The sequence below is a fragment of the Bombina bombina genome, chromosome 5 (assembly GCF_027579735.1).
Source record: "Bombina bombina isolate aBomBom1 chromosome 5, aBomBom1.pri, whole genome shotgun sequence".
NCBI lineage: Eukaryota > Metazoa > Chordata > Amphibia > Anura > Bombinatoridae > Bombina > Bombina bombina.
This window is the reverse complement of record NC_069503.1, coordinates 183,484,785-183,504,400: the sequence shown is the minus strand read 5'-3', so window position 1 is coordinate 183,504,400 and position 19,616 is coordinate 183,484,785.

The following is a 19,616-nucleotide window of genomic DNA, read 5'->3' as shown; positions in this document are numbered from 1 at the left end:
AAAATCATTATGCAAACTTTTCTAAAGGATTTGTGAGCAACGCTAAAATGTTTAATTATGATAGTAAATAGAAACTTTCTTTCATACTTATCTTTCTTACTTTTTTTTATCATTTAGTTCTGAAAATTCTGTTGTTTTTTTTCCTGGTGATTACTCTATCAGCGCAGGAGCTCACATAAACTGCAAAACAATGCAATTGGTGATTTATTGCTGATATGTACTATCATAGGCATATATGAAAACGACTTTAATGTCCCGTTAAGAATAGTTGTGACCTTGGTAATCATCTATATTGAAATAAAGTTAAATAAGACGTTTTTACTGAATCTTGCAAGTGTAGCAGACGTTGGCAAGAAATTGACAATTAATCATTATCAAGTGTTTTACAGGCCAAGAAAATTGGAACATAATCATGTGAACTATTCACACAAACTGCTGACATTGGTGGATAAAATGATGGGGCTTAGTGTTATAAATAAGAATTATTTTATACCAGTTATTTTATAACACATACTTGTATGACAATGTTTTTATATAAAATTAATTTGATATATTATACCCCATAAACAGACTAAATAAAATAATATTTTAGAGGGTTTCATAAAGCATGGGTAATGATATTTAAAATAATTAACACAGCAACATTTTAGGAGTGAAATATCAAGGGATATGAAACTCAAAATGTATCTTTCATAATTTAGATAGAGCATACAATTTTAACCAACTTTCCAATTAACATCTATATCTAAATTGCTTTGCTCTGTTGGTATCATTTGTTGAGAAACATACCAAGGTAGGCTCAGAATCAGCAGTGTAGTTCTAGGAGCTATCTGTTTATTGGTGGCTGCACATATATACCCCTTGTCATTGGCTAACCAGATCTGTTCACCTAGTTCCCAGTAGTGCATTGCTGTTCCTTTATAAAGGGCATCAAGAGTATAAAGCAAATTTGATAACTGAAGTAAATTGGAATTTGTTTAAAACGTTATGCATTGTCTGAATAATGAAAGAAAGAAAAATGGGTTTCATGTTGCTATAAATTACTGTATTTGTTTGATATTAAATAATTAGGAGAAGTTTTTGGCCTATTTCTGTGTACAGCTGCCTGATAAATGAAACTGTATTCCGGTAGATTTCAAAAGCTATTAATATACCAGGAATAACCTTATATGAGTCCTTCAAATTTTTTATCTTCTGTAAGTAAACCCAAAAGGCACTTCAAACCAAAATTGAAGAAATAAACAGTCTAAAAAATACATTAAAGTAATAAAAATATATAAGTAAATTCCAATGGGAAATCAGTTTTTTTCTAAGTGTTATGACAGCTGCTGAAAATATTGTTTAAACATACAGTACTCAAGTAAATGTGTGTGTCAATACAAACAAAATTTGATTGTGTATCTTTTTCCCAATGGGCTTATCTGCCAGTGGAACAGGAGTTAGGTAGCACATTGCTGAAAGCAAGTAAACTCAAACAGACTTCTTTCGCAAACATTTAAGTTTAGTTATATAAGTATTGTCCCAATGCCAAGTAATAAAGCAAAAAGATAAATGACTGCAAGGAGCAATTTTATTGCAAGACAAATCGTTCCGTATTTTGCATGTTATTTCTTTTACTGAATTCCACAGTAGTATGACATCATAGCAGGAAATAAATTAACAACCAATAAGAAACACAGTCTCCCACAAATAAAGTTAAAGGATAGATAGGTGCTACTGTATATAAGTTTTTTTTATTATTATTATTATAAAATAATAAAATATGACAATTTTATCCACACAGGATTTACTGTTTGAAACTCAGCAAAAATAAGAAAAAGCAGTATATATATATATATTTAGAAATCAGGAAAAATTGGATGAATTTAAATATTAATATACTTCCATAGACAAAATGCTTCTACTAAAAGTTTTTACTGTTGTTCAGTGGCATACACACATATGCTGTGAGATTCCCATGCACCAGCATTCAAACACCACATCTTGTCAGAGAGTCAGTGATGAATTGTATAACACAAATTAAGCCTTCACTGAAAATCAATAGACAACACTGTTAGCAGGCATAGTGTTTGTATCCTGATGACTTAGTCACATGTAGTATATTTGCATATGCTACTGAAACACTAATAACTTTTAATAGAAGCATTGTTGCTAATGGAAGTTTATTGCAAAAATGTTTCTATTTAAAATTTAACACACACACACATATGTATGTATATCTATCTAGCTATCTATCATCTATCTTTCTATCATCTATTGGTCGATCTGTCTGTCTATCTATATATCTATCTAAATATCAATCATCTATCTATCTGTCTGTCTAGCTATCAACCCATCAGTTTGCATGTCCCTCTACTTATCTATCCATCATTGTGTCTGTCTAGCTAGCTATCCGTCCGTTTGTCTGTCTAGCTAGCTAGCTATCAGTTTGTCTGTCTGTCTAGCTATCTATCCATCACTTTGTCTGACTAGCTATCTATCCATCAGTTTGCTTGTCTGTCTGTCTAGCTATCAATCCATCAGTTTGTCTGTCTGTCTGTCTAGCTATCTATCCATCACTTTGTTTGTCTGACTAGCTATCTATCCATCAGTTTGCTTGTCTGACCAGCTATCTATCCATCAGTTTGCTTGTCTGTCTGTCTAGCTATCAATCCATCAGTTTGTCTGTCTGTCTGTCTAGCTATCTATCCATCACTTTGTTTGTCTGACTAGCTATCTATCCATCACTTTGTTTGTCTGACCAGCTATCTATCCATCAGTTTGCTTGTCTGTCTGTCTGTCTAGCTATCAATCCATCAGTTTGTCTGTCTGTCTGTCTAGCTATCTATCCATCACTTTGTTTGTCTGACTAGCTATCTATCCATCACTTTGTTTGCCTGACCAGCTATCTATCCATCAGTTTGCTTGTCTGTCTGTCTAGCTATCAATCCATCAGTTTGTCTGTCTTTCTAGCTATCTATCCATCACTTTGTTTGTCTGACTAGCTATCTATCCATCAGTTTGCTTGTCTGTCTGTCTGTCTAGCTATCTTTCCATCAGCGTGTCTGTCTAGCTGTCCTGCTATGTTCTATCTATGTAAATGTTTTTGAGAGAGAGAGAGAGTAATAGGTTTTCACTCTCAATATTTGGATAGTAAAAATGCTAATTTTATTATCATATATTGTGAAGATTCTCCCGCTCTTAAGATAAAAATATTTCCTGATGCAGCAAAGATTTTTTTACTGAAAAAGTAAAAATAGTATTAGAAATTTGACTGTAAAATCTTGAGGTTATATACATATTGCTCTTTATTTACATTGATCTATTTCTGTACCTAGGTGGGTTATGATAGGTGGCTAGATAGTTATTTCTATCTATCTATCTATTTATCTGCCATCTGTCACCATACATACATACATATATATATATACAAACCCAGATACAATAAGATTACTAATATTGGTTAAAAGTTACTAGAAAGGGGAAATGGAAATAGTCTACTCCAGTGTTTCCCAAACCCAGTCCGCATAACAGGCCAGATATTCATTGTATCTTAACTAGAGCACAAGTGAAATAATCAGCTCACCCTCCAGCTGATTATTTCACATGTGCTCTAATTAATAATTAATTTCTGGCCTTTTAAGGGTCCTGAGAACTGGAGTTGGGAAACACTGGTTTTAAACACAGGAAACTGCTCATTTCATTACTCAACTGCCACAAGTTTTTTGCCACTATAAACTAATGGATTACTTGAAATGTACGGCTCAATAATAATGAAATAATTACATGCATATGTACATTAACATAAACAAATAGCTACATGATGCTAGAATTAATGCCACAATATAACAAAATATAGCGACACCTGCACAAAATTCATAAAAACATTATAAGGAATGCTGAAAAATAAACCCTGCAGTTCACTTATACAAAAAGTGTTTTATCATTTGGTTTATCCCTGATAACTTAAAGAAAAAAAAGTTTTTACAATGATGATACACTATGAGATAATGTAAACTCTTGTTTTCCTGGTATATTGAAATACAACATCAATGCACATTTCTACAGATATCACACAATTACACTGAATGAGGAATATTGATTTATCACATTTTTTTTTATTGAGATTTCTGGTTTCTTAGAAAGGCTAATAATGTAGCATGTTTCTTAAAAGTATCAATACACAGTAGAATAACAATGCCCCAAAACTGATGCAAACAGAGATAAAATGCATTTGAAAACATTATTTTATAGGAAGAATAAATCAGCCTAAAACCAAGCATGCACTGCAGTGATTATGCACAACAGATTAGTTCAAAAGTATATTGAGAACATTCTACTTGTGGGGGTTACCAGAGGACATGTGTATATGTATGATATGCAGCTAAAGTATTTATCAATTACATATTGCAAATGCATGACATCAGATAGGCTAATTTTAAGACAGCACAAATCATGCACATTTCTGAGATAGTACTACAGAGCCATAGCATTGCATGACTCAAATTAACAATGTAAAGGACCCCAAAAGAAACACCTGTCCAATACATCATATGCACAACTATACTTACATGCCAAATCCTATTTTTAGAAAAAAATAAAGTATCATTTACATAATACAAAATCCATTTAAATGTTTAATCACACAGGAATGTAATACTTGCAACAGCCATAGCATATACCACAGATGTAGCTGTAACTTTAACAGTACAAATCAATTACATTATTATTTATAGAAATTATGGATATCACGTGTAGCCTCTGTCTGCAGGTTCCTGCAGGAGTAACAACAACCCCAATCCTTAGTATACTGATTAGACACCAAATGCAGGAACTTATACTCCTTTAAACCCCTTGGCTGCCAGAAAGGAGCCCAAGACTAGACTATAAGTCAGTGACCAGGTTGCAGTCACCAGGGCATGTGTGGTTGTCACTTACCATCACGTTGCCCTGCATTTTGGCTGTTTTGATCATTGCTTTCTCCTTCATGGTTGCTGTGATGCTGTATTCTCAGTCCCTGCTGTCACTCAATCCATGGGCTGGGAGCTCTCACTTTCAGACGCAGCTCAATGTGTTTTGCCATTGACGCTGGGGGTCTGCTTGTGACTGGGGAGGCTGTGCAGTCAGTCACCGCCCTGCCCGGCTCAGGAGGCAGGGCAGAGAGTCTGACTGCACAGCCTTCCCAGCCACACGCAGAACCCCAGCATCAATGGCAAAACACCCTGAGCTGCATCTGAATGTGAGAGCAGCAGGGATTGAACATACAGCATCTCTGCAACCACATAGGAGGAGGTCATCATCAAAGCAGCTAAAATGCAGCACAACACGCTGGTAAGTGCCAAACACACGTGCCCTAATGACTGCAACCTGGTCACTGACTTATAGTTAACCCCTTGGCTGCCAGAGAGGGCTTATTTCTGTCAGACAAGGGGTTAAAGGAGAAGAGGTTCCTGTATTTTAAATGTGGTGAGTACACTAAGGCTTGGGGATGTTGTTACTCCTGCAGACACAGGCTATAAGTGATATCCATAAATTCTATAATTAAGAATGCAATTGATATGTCATTTTAAAGGTACAGCTACATCTGTGGTATATATTATGGCTGCTGAGTGATTCAACAGTTACATTAATTTGTTTATTATTTATTATTAATGTATTAAACGACTTTGGCATAGTAGTATAGTGATGCATTTGATTTTAAAGTTATTGGGGTTCTTTATATTTACTGTTATTTTGAGTCATTGTATTGCTATGGATTTTAAATGTCTCTGAAATGCTTCTGATTTGTGCTATCATAAAATTAGCCTGATGTCATGCATTTGCAAAATGTAAGTGATGAATGTTTTAGCTGCATATTATACACGTCCTCTGGTAACTCCCCTGTTTAGAAACTAAAGCTTCATAAAAATACTAATCTGCTGTGTACAACCAGTGCAGGTCATGCCTGATTTTATGATGCTAATTTGTGCTCCCTATATGGGAATACACAATGTCCCTAATACATTTTATCTCTGTTTGCATCTGTATGAAGCATTGTTATCCTGCTGTGTATTAATCATTTTTTTAATGAAAACATGCCACATGTTTTGCCTTATTATGAAAATACTAATGTCAACAAAATGTGACAAGATAATATTCCTCATTCTGTATTATTGGGTAATATTTCTATAAATGTGCATTGCTATTGCATTTCAACATACAGTTTACATCATCCTCTATTGTACCCTGCAGTACCCTTTTTTATCAGCAATAAACAAAATGATAAACAATATAAAACAAATCAAAACAAAAAGTAGAACTGAATAACCAGAAAAATAACAAGATAATGCAATAGCACACATTTCAAAATTTCTTTCCATTTCCCTGCGCCTGTATAATGTGACAGCCATCAGCCAGTCACAAACCTATAAATCTATACTCTAAAAATTCTTGCACATGCTCAGTAGGAGTAGGTACCTCAGAAAGTGTGCATAGAAAAGACTGCACCATTTGATAATGAAAGTAAATTTGATTTTTTTTATTGCATGCATTATCTGAATCATGAAAGCTTCCTATTAATTCCATGATCTTATATATTTAAATGTTTATATATTAAGGTGCATACATTTATTTATTTATTTATTTATTTATTTATTATTCTACTGTAAATTTCCAGTAATCCAGTAGTTTGTGACATGTAAACATTTGTGGCAGCTGAGAAAAATAAATAAATTAGCAGTTTCCTGTATTTCAAGGTGGCCCATAAGAAAGTGGGCCGGGCACTGATTAAAGGGAGAGCTGCAGGGTAGCTAAGTACTGGGAAAAAGCAGAAAGACAAGGGTTTAAAGGGACAGTATACACCAATTTTAATTTACCTGCATGTAATAGACACTACTATAAAGGATAATATGCACGGATACTGATATAAAAATCCAGTATAAAACTTTTTAAAAACTTACTTAGAAGGTCCCAAATTAGCACTGTTGATGAGATTAGCCTGGGACACCCACTAAAAGGGGCTGATAGCAGAACCTCCACCCCTTCCCATCTCCCCTGCATATGAAAAGACCTATTATAAAAACAGAAGCAGTCTGAAGTCTGTATACATCAAGCATACATCTAAAACTTTGGAACTTGGTTAGGAGTCTGAAAATCAGCACACTGTTATTTAAAAATATGCAAAACTGTTTATATTTTTACAAAAACAAACCCATATATAAATAGATTATCTACAAAACATTTTTGCAAATAAAAATCTAGTGTACAATGTCCCTTTAAGGGACAGGGACCAAGGGATAGAAAGCAGTGAACAGGTCAGGGATAATATTCACATACACTGGAATTGCAAAGTGAAGGAACAGGTGCTAAATGGATTTCAGGGTCTGCAATAATGGGGATATAGGTCTCTGGGCAGTCAGGCACATTATTCTCCTGACAAAGTAATTAGACAGTATAGGAATAGTGAGGTGTGAGGAATAATGGGAACATGAGTCAGGCAACTAGACACATTAATCATATGACAAGGAAAAGGGACCGGTTCATGCATTTTAATCACATGACTATGAGGACAGGTACATGCAGGGGTGGTATAATCACATGACAAGGGACAGGTACATGCAGGGTGTGGTGTCTGTAGGTACCATGCATTATAATCACATGACAAGGGAAAGGTACATGCAGGGTGTGGTGTCAGTAGGTACCATGCATTATAATCACATGACAAGGGACAGGTACATGCAGGGGTTGATGTCCGTAGGTACCATGCATTATAATCACATGACAAGGGACAGGTACATGCTCGGTGTGATGTCAGTAGGTACCATGCATTATAATCACTTGACAAGGGACAGGTACAAGCAGGGTGTAGTGTCAGTAGGTACCATGCATTATAATCACATGACAAAGAGACAAGTACATGCAGGGTGTGGTGTAAGTAGGTACCATGCATTATAATCACATGACAAGAGACAGGTACAAGCAGGGTGTGGTGTCAGTAGGTACCATGCATTATAATCACATGACAAGGGACAGATACATGTAGGGTGTGATGTCAGTAGGTACCATGCATTATAATCACATGACAAGGGACAGGTACATGCAAGGTGTGGTGTCAGTAGGTACCATGCATTATAATCACATGTCAAGAGACAGGTGCATGCTGGGTGTGGTGTCTGTAGGTACCATGCATTATAATCACATGACAAGAGACAGGTACATGCAGGGTGTGATGTCAGTAGGTACCATCCGCATTATAATCACATGACAAGGGACAGGTACATGCAGGGGGTGGTGTCAGTAGGTACCATGCATTATAATCACATGACAAGAGACAGGTAAATGCAGGGTGTGGTGTCAGTAGGTGCCATGCATTATAATCACATGACAAGAGACAGGTACATGCAGGGTGTGATGTCATTAGGTACCATGCATTATAATCACATGACAAGAGAAAGGTACATGCAGGGTGTGGTGTCAGTAGATACCATGCATTATAATCACATGACAATGAGAAGGGGCAGGTACATGCAGGGTGTGGTGTCAGTAGGTACCATGCATTATAATCACATGACAAGGGACAGGTATATACAGGGTGTGGTGTCAGTAGGTACCATGCATTATAATCACATGACAATGAGAAGGGGCAGGTACATACAGGGTGTAGTGTCAGTAGGTACCATGCATTATAATCACATGACAATGAGAAGGGGCAGGTACATACAGGGTGTAGTGTCAGTAGGTACCATGCATTATAATCACATAACAAGGGACAGGTACATGCTGGGTGTGGTTTCAGTAAGTACCATGCATTATAACCACATGACAAGGGACAGGTACATGCAGGGGGTGGTGTCAGTAGGTACCATGCATTATGCTCACATGACAAGGGACAGGTACATGCAGGGGGTGGTGTCAGTAGGTACCATGCATTATAATCGCATGACAAGGGACAGGCACATGCTGGGTGTGGTGTCAGTAGGTACCATGCATCATAATCCCATGACAAGAAGAGACAGGTACATTCAGGGTGTGGTGTTTGTAGGTACCATGCATTATAATCACATGACAAGGGACAGGTACATGCTGGGTGTGGTGTCAGTAGGTACCATGCATCATAATCCCATGACAAGAAGAGACAGGTACATTCAGGATGTGGTGTCTGTAGGTACCATGCATTATAATCACATGACAAGAGACAGGTACATGCAGGGTAGTGGTATCAGTAGGTACCATGCATTATAATCGCATGACAAGGGACAGGTACATGCAGGGGGTGGTGTCAGTAGGTACCATGCATTATAATCGCATGAAAAGGGAGAGGCACATGCTGGGTGTGGTGTCAGTAGGTACCATGCATCATAATCCCATGACAAGAAGAGACAGGTACATTCAGGGTGTGGTGTTTGTAGGTACCATGCACTATAATCACATGACAAGGGACAGGTACATGCTGGGTGTGGTGTCAGTAGGTACCATGCATCATAATCCCATGACAAGAAGAGACAGGTACATTCAGGGTGTGGTGTCTGTAGGTACCATGCATTATAATCACATGACAAGGGACAGGTACATGCAGGGGGTGGTGTCAGTAGGTACCATGCATTATAATCACATGACAATGAGAAGGAATAGGTACAAGCAGGGTGTGGTGTCAGTAGGTACCATGCATTATAATCACATGACAATGAGAAGGGACAGGTACATGCAGGGTGTGGTGTCAGTAGGTACCATGCATTATAATCACATGACAAGGGACAGGTACAAACAGGGTGTGGTGTCAGTAGGTACCATGCATTATAGTCACATGACAAGGGACAGGTACATGCAGGGTGTGGTGTCAGTAGGTACCATGCATTATAATCACATGACAAGGGACAGGTACATGCAGGGTGTGGTGTCAGTAGGTACCATGCATTATAATCACATGGCAATGAGAAGGGACAGGTGGAAGCAGGGTGTGGTGTCAGTAGGTACCATGCATTATAATCACATGGCAATGACAAGGGACAGGTACATGCAGGTTGTGATGTCAGTAGGTACCATGTATTATAATCACATAACAAGGGACAGGTACATGCAGGGGGTGATTTCAGTAGGTACCATGCATTATAGTCCCATGACAAGGGACAGGTACATGCAGGGGGTGGTGTCAGTAGGTACCATGAATTATAATCACATGACAAGAGACAGGTACATGCAGGGGGTGGTGTCAGTAGGTAAACATGCATTATAATCACATGATAAGAGACAGGTACATGCAGGATGTGGTGTCAGTAGGTACCATGCATTATAGTCACATGACAAGAAGGGACAGGTACAAGCAGGGTGTGGTGTCAGTAGGTACCATGCATTATAATCCCATGACAAGAGACAGGTACATGCAGGGGGTGGTGTCAGTAGGTACCATGCATTATAATCACATGACAATGAGAAGGAACAGCTACAAGCAGGGTGTGGTGTCAGTAGGTACCATGCATTATAATCACATGACAATGAGAAGGGACAGGTACAAGCAGGGTGTGGTGTCAGTAGGTACCATGCATTATAATCACATGACAAGGGACAGGTACAAGCAGGGTGTGGTGTCAGTAGGTACCATGCATTATAGTCACATGACAAGGGACAGGTATATACAGGGTGTGGTGTCAGTAGGTACCATGCATTATAATCACATGACAAGGGACAGGTACATGCAGGGTGTGATGTCAATAGGTACCATGCATTATAATCACATGACAATGAGAAGGGGCAGGTACATACAGGGTGTAGTGTCAGTAGGTACCATGCATTATAATCACATAACAAGGGACAGGTACATGCTGGGTGTGGTTTCAGTAAGTACCATGCATTATAACCACATGACAAGGGACAGGTACATGCAGGGGGTGGTGTCAGTAGGTACCATGCATTATGCTCACATGACAAGGGACAGGTACATGCAGGGGGTGGTGTCAGTATGTACCAAGCATTATAATCGCATGACAAGGGACAGGCACATGCTGGGTGTGGTGTCAGTAGGTACCATGCATCATAATCCCATGACAAGAAGAGATAGGTACATTCAGGGTGTGGTGTCTGTAGGTACCATGCATTATAATCACATGACAAGGGACAGGTACATGCTGGGTGTGGTGTCAGTAGGTACCATGCATCATAATCCCATGACAAGAAGAGACAGGTACATTCAGGGTGTGGTGTCTGTAGGTACCATGCATTATAATCACATGACAAGAGACAGGTACATGCAGGGTAGTGGTATCAGTAGGTACCATGCATTATAATCGCATGACAAGGGACAGGTACATGCTGGGTGTGGTGTCAGTAGGTACCATGCATCATAATCCCATGACAAGAAGAGACAGGTACATTCAGGGTGTGGTGTCTGTAGGTACCATGCATTATAATCACATGACAAGGGACAAGTACAAGCAGAGTGTGGTGTCAGTAGGTACCATGCATTATAATCACATGACAAGGGACAGGTACATGCAGGGGGTGGTGTCAATAGGTACCATGCATTATAATCACATGACAATGAGAAGGAACAGGTACAAGCAGGGTGTGGTGTCAGTAGGTACCATGCATTATAATCACATGACAATGAGAAGGGACAGGTACACACAGGGTGTGGTGTCAGTAGGTACCATGCATTATAATCACATGACAAGGGACAGGTACAAGCAGGGTGTGGTGTCAGTAGGTAACATGCATTATAATCACATGGCAATGAGAAGGGACAGGTGCAAGCAGGGTGTGGTGTCAGTAGGTACTATGCATTATAATCACATGACAATGACAAGGGACAGGTACATGCAGGGTGTGATGTCAGTAGGTACCATGCATTATAATCACATAACAAGGGACAGGTACATGCAGGGGGTGATGTCAGTAGGTACCATGCATTATAGTCCCATGACAAGGGACAGGTACATGCGGGGGTTGATGTCAGTAGGTACCATGAATTATAATCACATGACAAGAGACAGGTACATGCAGGGGGTGGTGTCAGTAGGTAAACATGCATTATAATCACATGACAAGAGACAGGTACATGCAGGGTGTGGTGTCAGTAGGTACCATGCATTATAGTCACATGACAAGAAGGGACAGGTACAAGCAGGGTGTGGTGTCAGTAGGTACCATGCATTATAATCCCATGACAAAAGACATTTACATGCATGGTGTGATGTCAGTAGGTACCATGCTTTATAATCATATGACAAGAGACAGGTACATGCAGGGTGTGGTGTCAGTAGGTACCATGCATTATACTCACATGACAAGGGACAGGTACAAGCAGGGTGTGGTGTTAGTAGGTACCATGCATTATGATCACATGACAAGAGACAGGTACATGCAGGGCGTGGTGTCAGTATGTACCATGCATTATAATCACATGACAAGGGACAGGTACAAGCAGGGTGTGGTGTCAGTAGGTACCATGCATTATGATCACATGACAAGAGACAGGTACATGCAGGGTGTGGTGTCAGTAGGTAACATGCATTATAATCACATGACAATGAGAAGGGGTAGGTACATGCAGGTTGTGGTGTCAGTAGGTACCATGCATTATGATCACATGACAAGGGACAGGTACATGCAGGGTGTGGTGTCAGTAGGTACCCTGCATTATAGTCACATGACAAGGGACAGGTACATGCAGGGGGTGGTGTCAGTGGTTGCCATGCATTATAATCACATGACAATGAGAAGGGGCAGGTACATGCTCAATGTGTTGTCAGTAGTTACCATGCATTATAATCACATGACAAGGGACAGGTACATGTAGGGGGTGGTGTCAGTAGGTACCATGCATTATAATCACATGACAAGAAGAGACAGGTACATGCAGGATGTGGTGTCAGTAGGTACCATGCATTATAATCACATGACAAGGGACAGGTAAATGCTGGGTGTGGTGTCAGTAGGTACCATGCATTATAATCACATGACAAGGGACAGGTACATGCAGGGTGTGGTGTCAGTAGGTGCCATGCATTATAATCACATGACAAGAGACAGATACATGCAGGGTGTGGTCTCAGTAGGTACCATGCATTATAATCACATGACAATAAGAGACAGGTACATGCAGGGTGTGATGTCAGTAGGTACCATGCATTATAATCACATGACAAGGGACAGGTACATGCAGGGTTTGATGTCAGTAGGTACCATGCATTATAATCACATGACAAGGGACAGGTACATGCAGGGTGTGGTGTCAGTATGTACCATGCATTATAATCACATGACAAGGGACAGGTACAAGCAGGGTGTGGTGTCAGTAGGTACCATGCATTATAATCACATGACAAGAGACAGGTACATGTAGGGTGTGGTGTCAGTAGGTACCATGCATTATAATCACATGACAATGAGAAGGGGCAGGTACATGCAGGGTGTGGTGTAAGTAGGTACCATGCATTATAATCACATGACAATGAGAAGGGGCAGGTACATGCTGGGTGTGGTGTCAGTAGGTACCATGCATTATAATCACATGACAAGGGACAGGTACATGCAGGGAGTGGTGTCAGTAGGTACCAAGCATTATAGTCACATGACAAGGGACAGGTACTTGCAGGGGGTGGTGTCAGTAGTTGCCATGCATTATAATCACATGACAATGAGAAGGGGCAGGTACATGCTGGGTGTGGTGTCAGTAGGTACCATGCATTATAATCACATGACAAGGGACAGGTACATGCAGGGTGTGGTGTCAGTAGGTACCATGCATTATAATCACATGTCAAGGGACAGGTACATGCTGGGTGTGATGTCAGTAGGTACCATGCATTATAATCACATGACAAGAGACAGGTACATGCAGGGTGTGGTGTCAGTATGTACCATGCATTATAACTACATGACAAGGGACAGGTATATGCCGGGTGTGGTGTCTGTAGGTACCATGCATTATAATCACATGACAAGAGACAGGTACATGCAGGTTGTGGTGTCAGTAGGTACCATGCATTATAATCACATGACAAGAGACACGTACATGCAGGGTGTGATGTCAGTAGGTGCCATGCATTATTATCACATGACAAGAGACAGGTACAAACAGGGTGTGGAGTCAGTAGGTACCATGCATTATAATCACATGACAAGGGACAGGTACATGCAGGGGGTGGTGTCAGTAGGTACCATGCATTATAATCACATGACAAGGGACAGGTACAAGCAGGGTGTGGTGTCAGTAGGTACCAAGCATTATAGTCACATGACAAGGGACAGGTACATGCTGGGTGTGATGTCAGTAGGTGCCATTCATTATAATCATATGACAATGAGAAGGGGCAGATACATGCAGGGGGTGGTATAATCACATGACAAGGGACAGGTACATGCAGGGGGTGGTGTCAGTAGGTACCATGCATTATAATCACATGACAAGAGACAGGTACATGCAGGGTGTGGTGTCAGTAGGTACCATGCATTATTGTCACATGACCAGAGACAGGTACATGCAGGGTGTGGTGTCAGTAGGTACCATGCATTATAATCACATGACAAGGGACAGGTACATGCAGGGTGTGATGTCAGTAGTTACCATGCATTATAATCACATGACAAGGGACAGGTACATGCTGGGTGTGGTGTCAGTAGGTACCATGCATTTTAATCACATGACAAGGGACAGGTACATGCAGGGTGTGATGTCAGTAGTTACCATGCATTGTAATCACATGACAAGGGACAGCTACATGCTGGGTGTGGTGTCAGTAGGTAAACATGCGCTATAATCACATGACAAGTGACAGGTACATGCAGGGGTTGATGTCCGTAGGTACCATGCATTATAATCACATGACAAGGGACAGGTACATGCAGGGGGTGATGTCAGTAGGTGCCATGCATTATAATCACATGACAAGGGACAGGTACATGCAGGGGGTGGTGTCAGTAGGTAAACATGCATTATAATCACATGACAAGGAGAAGGGACAGGTACTCTAGGATAATGGCTGGATGGTATGGCTGGTAGAAGGATGATATGGTCACGGATAATAAGGGTCGGGCACAATGTATTAGATACATTGTAAAATAAAGAGACAAGGCTGAGTGGGTATAGACTAGAATTTAATTAATGGGAGCTTAGAATGAAGATTGCAGGGATTCTGTAGATATGACAGTGTGTGGCTCTGACTAAATTGAAGGGTTAACAGACATAATAAGATGAAAGTCAGCATCACTTATACATAAATGTCAAACCAGCAGTGGTCACATGGGCAGGTGTGATGCTGCATCCGCTAATCATTCTCACAATACCAGCACTTAAAATCTAGATGAGTGGCAACCCTATATTCTGTCAACTATTGCCTGTACTCTGTAGTATCTGCACAGCCGTATTTGCGTTCAGCAAAAAAGTACTAATTCCTTTCTTCTATATGTTTTCAGGTTCCCAAAGTTGCATCACCATTTAACAAATGTTGGAGGAATATCACTTTATACATTATGTCCATATAGCTTCAGCTCTAGTCACAGGTTTGTATCTTAAGAAACAAGGAAATCGTGCCTGAAACCATAATAGATTAAATGCCCCAGTCAATGTGTGCAACACCTCTTATTATAACATTCCTGCAGGCATTATAGGCATAACTTTATGAAAGTCTGTTAACATCGCTCACCACTCTCCATCTGCCACCCGGGCCAAGACCACCCATCATAGCTAGGGTGTAGCAAAGATTCCAACCATAAAGGCCTGAGTACAGCTAGTTGTTCCGCATGAAACGGCTGACCCTGTATGCACCAAGATTCCGAAATCTGAATATATAGGAGCCATAATTACTTATTGCCAGCCATCAACCAGGGAAGGAGGATACAAAACTTCACAATGCCAGGTCAAGTCAAAAGTCCAGATATAACTCAGTCTCTTCTGTATCTAAGCAGAGCCCTCCCCTCAAAATGCAACAAAGTTGAATGTACAAACTCACACACTGCCTTAACCCTTAGTTGTGCCTTGGGTTACATTTTTTACACTATTCTAGCATTGTATGTTATTTCATTACATGGTTACATTAAACATTTGTAGTCAGAAAAGCCTGCTCATCAGTAAAACCACCACAACCATTTCCTGGTTAGTAATACAGCCACCATCAACTCCTTCCCAGAAGTACAGTCACCACCTTCCTTTCCTGTCCAGTAGTGCTGTCACAACTCTTCTTTCCAACTAAACTGTACATCCACCATCACCTCTTACTCCACAGCTGTACAACGGTAACCATCTCCCTCTCTTGCCCAGATATACGGGTTCCATCACTTACCTCTTCTGTGCAGAAGTATAGCCACTACCAATCCCCTCTTTTGTTCAGAAGTACAGGACAATCACTACCCCCTCTTTCCTGTACAGCAGTACTGTCACCATCTTCTCCTCATGCCCAGCAGTGCAGTTGCCACTTCTCTCTCTTACCAGCTATACAGCCATCACCACCTCCCTCTCCTGACCAACAAAACAGCCATCACAGCAACCATCTCTTGCCCAAAAGTAAAACACTCTACTGCAAGCTGAACAGCCACTGCTACCTCCCTCACCTGACCAGCAGTAAAGCCACCGCATCCCTCTGTTGCCCAGCAGCCTAACTACGGCCACATGCCCCTCCCATCCAACAGCACAGCCAGCACCTTTCTCTCCTTCTAAGCAATATGGCCACCACTACCTCTATCTGGTTAACAGTACATCCACCACCTCCCTCTCCTGCATAACAGTACAGCCACTACCACCTCCATCTCCTTCCCAGTCCTACAGCCACAACCTTATTCTTCTGCCTAGCAACACAAGCATCCTGTCCAGCAGTAGACCCACCACCTCCCTCTCCTGCCTATGCAGTACAACCGTCATTATCTGCCTGTCAGCAGCACAGCCTCCACCACCTTCCTTTTTTTTTTATAAAACATAACAGCCACCTTAATTTTCTGTAACTTTTAACAACCTCCATTTATAATCTGCATAAATTGCATTATGTTTAATCCATGTAATTTAATGGAGGTTTGCCTGAATGGTTAGATTTAATATACAGTATATATATATATATATATCTTGCCCCAGCACTCCAATATGGAATAATTAAATATGTACACCACAACAAATACAATCACTATAAGGTTGTAAATGCTACATAGATTTATATTTTAAGAAACAAATGTCATACATAAATTTAAAGTTTTACTTTTATTATCAGCAGTTGTGGTATGAATATATGTGAATATCTCTATAAAATACTTTTCAAACAGTGCCCCCTTCTGGTAGTAATCAGCATCTTTTTTAACCACCAGTACCCACACACCGTGTTACATCTGATATCAGTAAATGACAGAATATAACAAATGGGTTTTAATGTGTTTCTTGCTTTGTATCCATTATTAGGTGAAGCAGTGCATGTTTTCCACAGCTGGTGAAGGAAGCATGCATTTACATTCATATATGCCAATCTATCATCATTTAAATGCAGATATTAATACAGGTTTTAGGGAACCATTTATATATATGCAATTGAATATGACTTAAAAATGTCCCCAGAGTTATTTATCCAAAGTTAGCTGCTTCTATTATTAAAATCATGATTCCTATAACCTGCTCATTGTCTCTATGCATTTGCTTAAAACACAGTATGCATTTACCATCAACAATCCGTGGTACCAGATACATTGACTATATCATGTCTGTCTCTGTCTGTCTGTCTGTCTGTCTGTCTGTCTGTCTATCTATCTATCTATATATCTCTATCTATTTATCTGTCTGTCTGTCTCCCTGCCTATCTATCTATCTATCTATCTATCTATCTATCTATCTATCTATCTATCTATCTATCTATCTGTTTGTCTATTTATCTGTATTTCTGCCTATCTATCTATCTATCTATCTATCTATCTATCTATCTATCTATCTATCATCTATCTATCTATAATCTATCTTTTTTATATTTATTCTGGTCATATGTGTGGCACGGATAATATATTGAATTTTAAACATTCTTTACTATCACTTTAAACAGTTTGTATGAAAAGAAAATTGGTTTAAACTTTAATCCAGCAGGAAATGCATAACACAGATTATAGGTGCTCACTGAATGGTGCTGCAATCCCTATAGCCCCAAGATTACAAAACAAACAAACAAAAAATAAATAAATCATATTCTTTAACTGTATAATATATTGAAATGCCCCTTTGGGATGCACAAAATAAATAAATAGGTTCTCATATGCTTAACTGAAGGGCTAGTTATTACTGCTGATGCACAATAGCCTGAAAGCTACCACATGAGGGGCAAATTTACATAGTTACATGCAGTAATATAGGCTGGAAATAGTCCATCACGATGAAGCCAAACGAAAGTCGGCATTCCACAAAGAGTAGCACTGTACAAAGTAGCAAGCACCAATGTATGGTTTAAAAAAATAATTGCAACTTTTCCAGCCTTTCTTCATAATAACTATATTCAAATCCACTTATGAATTTCGTCACAATCCTCTGAACTTTTTCCATTTCTATAATCTCCTTCTTGCTTCCGGTTATACGTTATAGAACTGATAAAATAGCAGAAGATGTAACACAATTGATTCAAATAACATAAAAATGTTGAATCGGATGCGCCTGACAAATATTACAAACAAATCTATACACCTACTGTTGGTGTAAGATTGTATATACACTGTAAAACCAGATATGTGTTATCCAAGTGGAAGTTAATATTCTAGTGTATAAATTGCAGTGAAAAATATATGTGATATCAATAGTAATATATAAAAGGTGATGTATAACACCTAAGGAAAATCAACATTCATATACCAAACAAATGTATAACTGTCAATTGCAGTAAAAGTTAAAGAGCAATGTTCAATTAATGTTATGCATATGAAAAAACACTTATCAGTCCAATTGATGAATCCTCCGATCAGTCTGATGTCTCACAGACAAGGATTAAAATGTATAAATGAGAGTTCATTTATAATAAAGACAGTGGCAAGCTGCTTCTCCTGGAATTCGTTGGAAGTCACTCCTATAGATGTAGAGATGAAATAAAAAAAGAAGGCGCCATCATAGTTCAGGGTCAAAGATATCAAATACTCTCCCCACTCCAAATGCCCGTACTTACAGGATTCCCAAGCACTAATAAAGTGTTATATGCGTAGCCTGGGTTCTTACAGTCACCGAGCTGACTGTTCCAAGGTGTATTTGTACAGCTCCTCCGGTTCCTCTGGAACAACTTTCCACTGTATCCAACCAGGTTGGGAGTAAGGAACATGGTATGGCCGCAAGCTCCTCTGTATGTCAGTAAAATAAATCTGACAAACACATGTGCGGTATATGCAAAGATATTGTTATGACCACAATTACCTCTGTAAGTCAGTGTAAACCGACAAACACAAAAGTGGTGTATAATTGATTAAAACCAAATATAAATATAAAATCCGTGGCAAGTCAAATATTGCTGAAAAATATATGACTTTATTAAAATCAAAGAAGTCACAACGTTTCACGGTATCAAACTGTTTTATCAAGTGTCTTACAAAGTTTTAAAACCACGGGATATATACGCTTATTCTGCGTCTTGGGATTCACTATTTTTGGAGGCAATAAACCATATTAGAATAGTTTAAGAATATTAGATACATTTAGAAGTTGATACCAGTTGTAATATGTATATATA